At 35.4% G+C, this 10,426-nt stretch overlaps 1 non-coding gene across 1 annotated transcript; it reads left to right on the top strand.

The window, feature by feature from the left end:
* The first annotated feature begins 1,152 nt into the window (after window positions 1-1,152).
* LOC128032095 (small nucleolar RNA R71) lies at window positions 1,153-1,259 on the top strand. Its single transcript, XR_008188225.1, has one exon. It is a non-coding gene; the product is annotated as a small nucleolar RNA R71 (small nucleolar RNA).
* The last annotated feature ends 9,167 nt before the right edge of the window (window positions 1,260-10,426 follow it).

Below are 10,426 nucleotides of genomic sequence, written 5' to 3'. Positions count from 1 at the left end.
AATTTGACGTAATTTGACATTTTTCTAGGGCTTATACCAACAGAATGTTGATATGAAGTTGCTTGAGTACGTCTACAAACTTCTTAAACTGGACTTCCTGCTTCTACTTCTGAAGTCTTTGAGAGTAGGGTGGTGGAGGCTTTTTTATTGGAACTGGTTGATTCATCTTCTGTGGCAATTCTACATCTAACGAAGTTGTTAGTTTATCAGAATTAACTGGTTCAGAAGTTACCTTATTGAATTTTGCAAATTCTTGTTCTGGTGAAACTGGAATTTCAACACTCAGTTGAACTTCCACTAAGTCTTGAGGATCAACTGGCTCCTCTTCAACTTCGACACTATTGGGGTCTAATGTCTTTTTGCTCCTCATCAATGCTTTACAATGCTCTTTCCCTGAATTTTTTGGGTTCTCCATATCATTCGGCAAAACACCTTGTGGATGGTTTCTTAGTTTAGTGGCAAGCTGGACCATTTGGTTTTCCAGGTTTTTCAATGTGGCTGCTTGGCTTTGGATTAAGGCGTCAATTTTAGCTTTGTATGCCTTCAACAAGTTTTCTAAGCCACTAGAAGTTTTAGCTTTAGGTTGCTTCTAAACTTACCGGGTAAAGACAGGTGGCTAGGCCGGTCTAGGTTGGGCATAAGTGTTACTGGTTCCAACCCCTTGGTTACTCCAAGAGAAATTAAAGTGGTTTCGCTAAAATGGGTTATAAAAATTAAATTGTAGTCCTTACCTTCCTCGATTCTGGTTCTGATTACCCTTGTAATACACGGATTCTGGTTTTGATGAACATTCTTCGAACAAATGTCCTTCCCCATAATAGACAGAGGATATATTTTCAAATTGATTGGGTGGCTGAGATGCAAAACTATGAAACCCATTAGTGGTAAAAAATTTTAAGCATTGAGGAAATCGATGATAATTGAGATGTGAGTGAGGTGAGAGGATCCAGTTCATGTATTCCAGCGACTTGTCTTCCTAACGCTACTCGATTGGTTGGCCAGTGATAATTGTTTCTAGCAATTCTCTCAATGATTTCATAAGCCTCGTTATAAGACTTAGAAATGAGAGCACAATTATCAAAAACGTCCACTACCATCCTTATGTGAGGATTGAGACCATTATAAAACATCTCAAGTTGGATGCAATGAGGGATTCCGTGGTGAGGGCACTTTTGTAATAATTCTTTGTACCTTTCTCATGCCTTATACAAGGACTCATCATCTATTTGTTGGAAACTAGTGATCTCGTTCCTCAACTTAGCATTCTTGCTAGGCGAGAAATACTTCATGAGGAATCTTTCTACTAACTCTTGCCATGTTGAAATAGAATTTGATGGTAATTAGTCAACCAGGCTTGAGCTCTGTCCCTTAGCGAATATGAGAATAGCTTTAATCTCATTGCATCTTTGAGTACTCCGGCTAACTTGAAAGAATCGCTCACCTCCATAAACAGTCTTAAGTGAATATGAGGATCTTCAGTAGGCATTCCACTGAATTGGCCCACTGTTTGAAGCATCTGGAACATCACTGGCTTCAGCTCAAATTATTGTGCCTCAATTTCGGGTCTCGTAATACCTAGATTAAGATCATGAAACACTGGCATGGCATATAGTCTTAGAGCTCTATCCCTATCATCAGTAATAAGGATAGGATTTTGAGCAGGGTCAGCTCCGTTTCCTTAATTTAGATTTTCAAAGTCCATCTCTTCGGTCCTTCTCTGACTTGCTTGTCTTCTTCGTTGTCAAAAAGTTCTTTCAATCTAAGGGTCTACAGAGAGTAAATTGATAATTCGATCAATACTCACAAACACCTGAAACAACACAGAAAAAAATTAATTAAGTAAAAATTGAATAGAAAAATAAACCAAAATGAAAAATTCACAAATTCAAAAATAATGACTTTTAAAACAATCCCTGGTAACAGCGCCAAAAACTTGGAACGACGGAAATGTGCAAGTGTACACAATCGCAACAAGTAATAAAGTGACAAGTAAATGTCAAGTTATTGTACCCATAAAGACTGTGAAAAGAATTATTTATGAATGCAATTAAAAACACTTTGATGAAGAAAAATATTTTGATTTGAGGAGGTGATTAAAAACTAAGATTTTAACTAAGTAAAATAAATAAAGAGAAAATAAAAGTTCAATGCACGATTTCAAAAGATGATGTTAGATTAATTACATTTCTTAACTTAGAATTACTAAACACATGTTCATGTTGTTACGAATAAATTCACAGCAACTTGGTAATTTGCTAACTTATGAACATACCCACCTACCAAAATCCATTTATCTCTTGACTATATCTCTATGTCAATTCAACCGATTAAACAAATTTTAATAAGCAAATACATTAATGTACATACATACTTATGAAATTAAAAATAATCTCTTGTACATATCTCTATGTCAATTCAAACAATTAATTCAATCTCATAAGGTAATAAAAGATTACGTGAGGTAACAATGTATTCCTACCTTGAAACAGTTTAATCACAATAATCTTGCAAGTTATGCAAGGCTAAAATATCGTTAGATACCGTTGCTAATTTAACCTTCAGCTAACTTGAATGATTAAACATACACTGATTAAGTATCGTGTCAATTAATTACAATTTCAATCCGTTTAAATAATTAGTTCATTAGTTACCTTATAATTCTAATGCAAGAATAACTTAATCATGGTTTTACTTAATCAAAGATCTTACCGAGGCCTATAACAACACGAACACAATTTTAATAAATTGAGTGGACAAAATGCAATCAACCTAACACGAATTAAATTTAAATCATATTAATTAAATTAAACATATAAACATTACAATTATTCATAGACATGTTCATAACAACAACAACAAAATTAAAAGGATAAGGAACAAGAATCAAATCCAGTGTTTCTTCGAGGCTTAACTAAATTGCTCTGCTCCTCTTTCTTCACTTGTTCTTGCTGAAATGAGACTTCCACAAACACTTCAAGGCTGCTCCAAATGGTGGTTGAAGGGGTCTTTTTCAATAGGTGAAATCGGCAAGGGAATGGGGAAGAAAATGAAGAACAATGGAAGGGTATTGAAGAGAGAAAGTGAGAGAGAAATGAAAGGATGAGAGGTTTTGAAATGTGTTTCAAATGAGAAGCCAATGGGGTTTTTATAGGTTGAGTAGGCTACTAAAAATAGCAAAAATCAGCAGTCGTAGAGCAAATCTAGAAAGACATGAATAATGGAAGGGTTTGAATGCAAATTCAAGGAGTCTTCAAGGGCTATTTTGCAAGCCAAATAATCAGCCAAAAAAGCTTATTGGTTTAGCATGTGGGACAATTTTGGGCTACCCACTGCTCATATGGATCGGTTTTCTTAGTTCAGTTCAAATGAGCCTCTTTTCATAATTAATTAATAATAATTTATTTAACCCAAAATAATTTACATTAAAATTAAAATTAATTATATTATGAATTAATATTCATAATTTGGATCGTCTTTGACTGAAAAATTAATTCTCCTCGATGCTTCAAAAATCGCTTCTCGATTTTGTGCTTCTAACTGTGTCTGTCGAGGCAATTTTCGCCCCTTGTGCGATTTGTCAAAAATGATTAAAATTAATCAAAATTTATTATAAAATTAATTTAAATTCAATATTTTAATAATTTAAGTAATATTTAATTATTTTATAATTATTATATATTTTTCGATAAGAATTACTACAAATTTGCATGAATTTGATTTAAAAATGGCATGAAAAAGTGTGTATATTTTTGTGTTTCCAGAGACATCAATCGAGCTTCTAATAAAAGGTATGTGTTCTTTTACAAGCAAATTGGGGTAAATCATGCCTAGGATTAGGGCTACACTGTCTGCCGCACTGGTGTGTAGACCATATAGCCCCTCTCACGACCATGTACCTTTGAAACCCTAGGCTAATTTGAATCTGACACGGCCAAAAACCTTCCACATGGCCTATCACATAGTCATGTCCCTATTTTAGGTTAATTTTACAATTATCACATGGCGAAAGTCTGTTACACAACCCGACCACACGACCGTGTGACCCTTGTTTTACAATTTTGCATAGAATTTTTTAGAATTATTTTGTTTAGTCCTTGATTGGTCCCCAACCTGTTTTTAGAGTTTTATTCCTCTCAATTGAACCCCTGCTAATATAAATATTGGAATTCATGATTTGATCATCTAATTTATTACTATTGCATGCATGATATGTGAATAACATATATGTCTATTGCAACGGTAATTCTGATTGTTCGCTTAGCATGCCTTATGATACTGTTAAATCGATTCCATGGTAAGCATGCCTTTTTCTACTATATTGATTAGTTAGAAGCATAACTATTGTTGGCATATCGATATGTTATATGTATATTATTTGCTATCGTATTAATCTGTTATGAGCATGCCATATTGCATTGCATGGGGTGGGATGCTTTGAAAGAAGGAAGTTTTGGCAATTTAATAATCTGCAACTTTGGTGGTTCATCCACAGACTTTCTTGCAGCTCTTATATGAAAACACGTTATGCATTCACAACCATTTGGCAGTGTATTAACCTACAACACTGCTAGTTCATCCACCAATTTTCTAGAAGCTCTTATCTGTAAATACGTTGTGCAGTCACAACCATTTGGTAGTGTAAACCTACAACATTGGCGATTCATCCACTCATTTTCTGGCAGCTCTTATCTACAAATATATTATGCATTCACAACCTTCTGGTAGCGTATTAGCCTTTAATTTTTGTGGTTTATCCACAACCCAATGTGTAGGGATGGACGAATTCTTGGAACTCTTACAATGGTGTGTAGCGGTACGATAGGATCTTTTCTAGTAAATTGAAAGTGTATCGTATTCATAAAGCATGTGCATAAAATACTGAGATTTTTGAGATGATATATATACATTGTTGACTTGACCTGAAAAACAAATAATTTCAATTTATGGCATGGGACTTAAGATTTGAGTTTTTATAGCATGCATGACATTTAATTTGATTTTAGGATATTGAAATTTGGATATTAACTATTTATTCATTAACTTCAATTTTATTTAAAATATAATTAAATATCACTTTTTCGCAACTAGAATATAGATAAATTTTGAAATAAATAAATAAAATAGAAATTAACTAAGTTTTCGAAAGTAGTTACTGTTTCAAGAAAATGTTAAACTTAATCAATTTTGTCAACTCGTGCGATTTTTTTAAAAAAATAGGCTGAGTTTTTTCCTAAGATGAACAAATGTTTTTAAATAACTGTTTTATAAACTCTGACAGCTTACTTGGCCATTTTGGTGGCCGATGTAATCTTCTAAATTCGGGTTAATGTCTAGGCCAAGATTGGAATGTTACATTTAGTGGTATCAAAGCCTAGGTTTTCTAAACTCGGACTGTGAAAATTTGAGTGAGTTTGCATGCTTGCATCAAAAAGGGGAACTCTAGGAAGAACCATGCCACATGTTTTTAGAAAATCAATTTTCTGCATGAAATTGAATCCGAGACTCCGATGACGGTCCTACTTTAGTTACTGTTACTTTTGAGAATTTAGATGAACTGTAATCTTTAGATTGTAGATACTTAGGAAATAGCTAATGCTTGAACTTTTATGTGAAAACTGTAGGCTTACTATAGACTCTAAATTTCTTCAAAATATCACTATGAACACTCAAGGTAGACGTGGTAGGGGTAGGCTACGTAGGGTTGCACCCGCTGAGCCGTCCACTGTTTAAGGAGAAAACCTGATCCCTGAGGAGGAGTATGTTGAGAACTCTGCCACCAATGGTGGTGGAGGCTATGAAAATAGAGATGATGCAGTGACGGAGACAATGCTAAGGGTTTTACAAAAGGTTATTGGAGTCGAAATTGGATTGAGGAGCCGTGAGTCTATTGTAGAGAGACTCCGATCGAATGCGGCTGAAACATTTAAAGGAATTGCTGAAACAACTCCTACTATGATGGAATACTAGATAAAGTCGATGGAAAAGATTCTAAAGGTCTAGATTCTACTTTAGAGAAAAATTTGAAGGGCACTATGTCCTTGCTAAGGGAAAAGCCCTATCGTTGGTGGCAGTCTATTGTAAGGAGTACATAGGCTGAATGTTTGACCTGGGAATATTTCTAGGAAGCCTTCCAGAAGAAGTATGTATGCACTAGTTATGTAGAAGCCTGTAGAGTCAAGTTTATCAAAATAGAGAGATACGATTATGTCAGAATACGAGGTTGAATTTCTCAGGCTCAACTGCTATGCCGAAGGAATGGTCGCCACGAAGTAAGAAAAATACGTGAGGTTCAAAAATGGTTTCTGTTTCAACCTCAAAATATTAGTGGCTCCACACCAGGAATGAGTATTTGAGACTTTAATGGAGAAAATCAAGATTGTAGAGGAGATCAAACAAGTGAAACGTGAAAAGTGGGAAAACAATAAGGTTTCAGTTAAGAGAGATTTTGGTTTTACTGGCTCTAATTCTCGTCCTGTAAAATTAGCCAAAAAGGGTAGATCGCAGCAAAGGGTTGCTATGGCTAAATCTTGGGATAGAACTTCCAACTGTCCGTACTATGATAAGCGTCATCTGGATGAGTGTTAGAGGAAATTGAGTGTTTGCTTTAGTTGTTGATTGACTAAGCATAGGATTAAAGACTGCTCTCGGTGAACCTACTAGACGTAAACTCTATTCCAAAATCAAGCTCAAAATTAAAAAGCAAGTCAATTACCTTTGAGGTTCCATGGGCAAAATAGGGTTACAAATATTATAGCAACTGTTGCAAACCAAACTGAGGCTCAATAGACTACACTTGTTTATTACGTTAGAGGTCAAGAGGATAGAGATGAGTTCGATGTCATCACAGGTATTTTTACCATTCATTCTGTCCTATACTTTTCCTTAATCGATATAGGATCCACCCATTCATATATTGCTTCTAATATGTCTAATAAACTGGGTGTTGGGGTAGAGGAAACCACTACTGATGTTACCATAGTGAGCCCTTAGGACAATCAGTTATTGTAAATAAGATTTATAGGAGATGTCTATTAGAGGTTCAAGGGGTAGTGCTTCTAGTAGGTCTTATGGAATTACCATTTGGGGAGTTTGACTTAATTCTAGATATAGATTGGTTAGTGGAACACCAAGTTAACCTAGATTATGCCTCTAAGAGAGTAACCTTGAAAATGGCAGAGGGTAGTGAGATTGTTATGGTTGGTGAGAGATGAAACTATTTATCCCATGTAATTTCTGCTACGGTCGCCGAGAAGTTGGTTTAGAAATAGTGTGAGGCTTATCTAGATTATGTAATGGATGGGAATGTCAATAGCTCTCCTTGATAGTCGCACCACTAACTAAGTTGTTAAGGAAGAATGTTCCATTTAAATGGACGGAAGATCAACAAGCTAGGTTTGAAAAGCTAAAAGTTGTCGTAACTCAAGCTCCCATGTTGGTTCAGCCTGAGTCGAGTAAAAAGTATGTGGTGTACAGCGATGTATCCTACATTGACTTTGGATGTGTATTGATGCAAGACAAAAAGGTAGTTGCCTACGCATTAAGGCAGTTGAGCAGTACGAGTGTAACAACCCAACTTAAGACTTGGAGTTGGTAGCAGTGGTATTTGTACTAAAAATTTGGAGACACTATTTGTATGGTGAGAAGTGTTACATCTACACCAATCATAAGAGTCTTAAGTACCTTCTCACTCCAAAAGATATGAAACTAAGGCAATAAAGGTGGACAAAATTGTTACAGTATTATGATTGTGTGATTGAATATCACCCTATAAAAGCCAATGTAGTGGTAAACACTCTAAGTAGAAAACAAATTATCGATTTAAGAGCAATGTTCGCTAGATTAAGTCTAGTGAATGATGGAGGCTTGCTAGCTGAGTTATAAGTGAAACCCAGTTTAGTCAATGAGATCAAGGCTAAGTAACCCTTAAACATATCCTTGTTGTCATAAATTAATCAGGTGGAAGACGATGAAACTAAAGATTTTGGGTTTAATGACGATGGTATTTTATGCTTTCGTGGGAGATATTGTATGCCAAATGATAAGGAGTTAAAACAAACTATATTTCAGGAAATGCATGCTAGCCCTTATGCCATGCATCCTGGAGGAACTAAGATGTATCAAGATGTAAAGGCATTATACTTGCGGCTTGGATTGAAACGTAACGTGATAGACTTTATAGCTTAGTGCTTAACATGTCAGCAAGTGAAAGTTGAACACCAGTTCCCTTTTGGGTTATTACAACCAATCAAAATACCGCGGTGGAACTAGGAGCAAATAACAATAGACTTTGTTAGTGGGTTACCTTTAACACCCATTAAGAAAGATTCAATTTGGGTGATAGTAGGCCAATTAACTAAGTTAACACATTTCTTACCTGTCCGCACAGATTATTCTTTGCAAAAGCTGGCTAAGTTATATATTTCGGAGATTGTATGACTTCACGAGGTATCAATATCAATCAGTTCAGATCAAGATCCCCGTTTTACATCTCAATTCTGGAAAAAGCTTCACGAGGCACTAGGTACTTGTTTGGATTTTACTATTTCCTTCCATTCGTAAATTGACGGACAATCCAAACGAGTCATTCAAATATTAGAAGATATGTTGAGAAAATGAAACATCGAATTGTGAGGTAGTTGGGAGGAACATTTGCCTCTAGTAAAATTTTCCAATAACAATAGATTCCAATTGAGTATACAAATGGCATCCTATGAAGCCTTGTATGGTTGCATGTGTTGAACACCACTGTGTTGGATCGAATTGGGAGAAAAGGAAATTTTGGGTCCCAAAGTGATACAGGAGTCTGAGGGGAAAATAAGGTTAGTCCAGGATAGACTAAAAGCAAATTAAGATAGGTAGAAGTCGTATGCAAACCTAAAGAAAAAATACATTGAATACAGTGTCGAAGATCAAGTTTTCTTGAAAGTGTCCCCATGACAGAAGGTGTTAAGGTTCAAAAGAAAGGGCAAGTTAAGTCTTAGGTTCATCGAACCCTACAAAGTCCTTAAGAGAGTCAGTCCAGTTGCATATCAATTAGAATTACCTCGTGAACTAGATCGCATCCATAATGTATTCCACATCTCCATGTTGAGATTATATCGATCTGACCCTTCCTATATCATTCCTACAGAAGAGATTGAGGTGAAATTGGATTTTTCCTTTTAGGAAGAGCCCATACAAGTTCTAGATTGCAAGGTAAAGGTTCTAAGAAGGAAATGAATCCCTCTTGTGAAAGTACTGTGGTGAACCATGACATTAAGGAGGCCACATGGGAACCGGAAGAGATGTTTCGTCAATAATATCCTCATCTATTTGAACTGGGTTAATTTTTGAGGACGAAATTTCTTGAAGGAAGGGAGAGTTGTCACGCTTCAAAATATAGGGGGTTAATTAAAATTATTAACAAAGAAATGAACTAGGCTTGATAGTTAAGTAGTTAATGCACTCTCTAAAGGTTTAGATTCAAACTACTCATCGCTCATTTCTTTTTCTTTAATTTTTAGCAAACAAGGATAAAAACTACACTAAAATATACGTTGTTTGAAGGAAAAACTAAACAAGAAATAAGTTTAGTCCTAATGGTTAACAAACCTAGTCTCCCCCTTGCATACCCGAGTTTGAGCCATTCCATCACAAAAATGCATCATTTTTATTCGACAGCATAGGGTAAATTACCATGCCACCCCTAGAGTTTGAAAACCTAACGTATTTAGTCCCTCTTTTCCTAATTACAATTGAATTTTTGTTCTTTTTTCAAATTTAAATAGAATTTTTCCTTCCTCTATTTCTTCTCCTTTTTCTTTTTCATCCTTTTCTTTTCATCATATTTTTATTCCATTACTGAGAATTATTTTTACTTTCCCTAAATCAAATCAATCTCCATTAAATCGTTTTCATACCAGCCATTAAATTAATCATCTATAGACTCTGTATCTTTGACAAAGTTTGGTAAGTACTTCTATTTCAATTAGTAGAACCCGTAAATTTTGAAATAGCATCGATCCACGCTAATCTTTCAATTTGATTAGTATCTTTTGAGATTCTTGCCGAAATATTCCATTAATCTTGATTGAATCTTGATACCAATTTTATCCCATGTATAAATATCGTTTGAAGGACCTGTTTTAGGTGTATTAAATCAAATTTGGTCCTGAGAGGTATCGATTGAGCTTCCAGTAAAAGGTGTGTGTTCTCTTACAAGCAAATTTAGGCAAATCGTGCCTAGGATTAGGGCCACACGATTTTCCACAAAGGCATGTAGACCACATAGCCCCTCACACGACCATATACCTCTGAAACCCTAGTCTAGTTCGAATCTCAAACGGCTAAGAACCTTCCACATGGCCTGCCACACAACCGTGTCCCTTTTATAGGTTAATTTTGCAATTGTCACATGGCCACAGTTTGTTACACGGTCGTGTAACCC

This window comes from Gossypium raimondii, chromosome 8, assembly GCF_025698545.1.
Source record: "Gossypium raimondii isolate GPD5lz chromosome 8, ASM2569854v1, whole genome shotgun sequence".
Classification (NCBI taxonomy): domain Eukaryota; kingdom Viridiplantae; phylum Streptophyta; class Magnoliopsida; order Malvales; family Malvaceae; genus Gossypium; species Gossypium raimondii.
The sequence above is the reverse complement of the archived record's forward strand: the minus strand, read 5'-3'. Positions and strand labels throughout refer to the sequence as shown.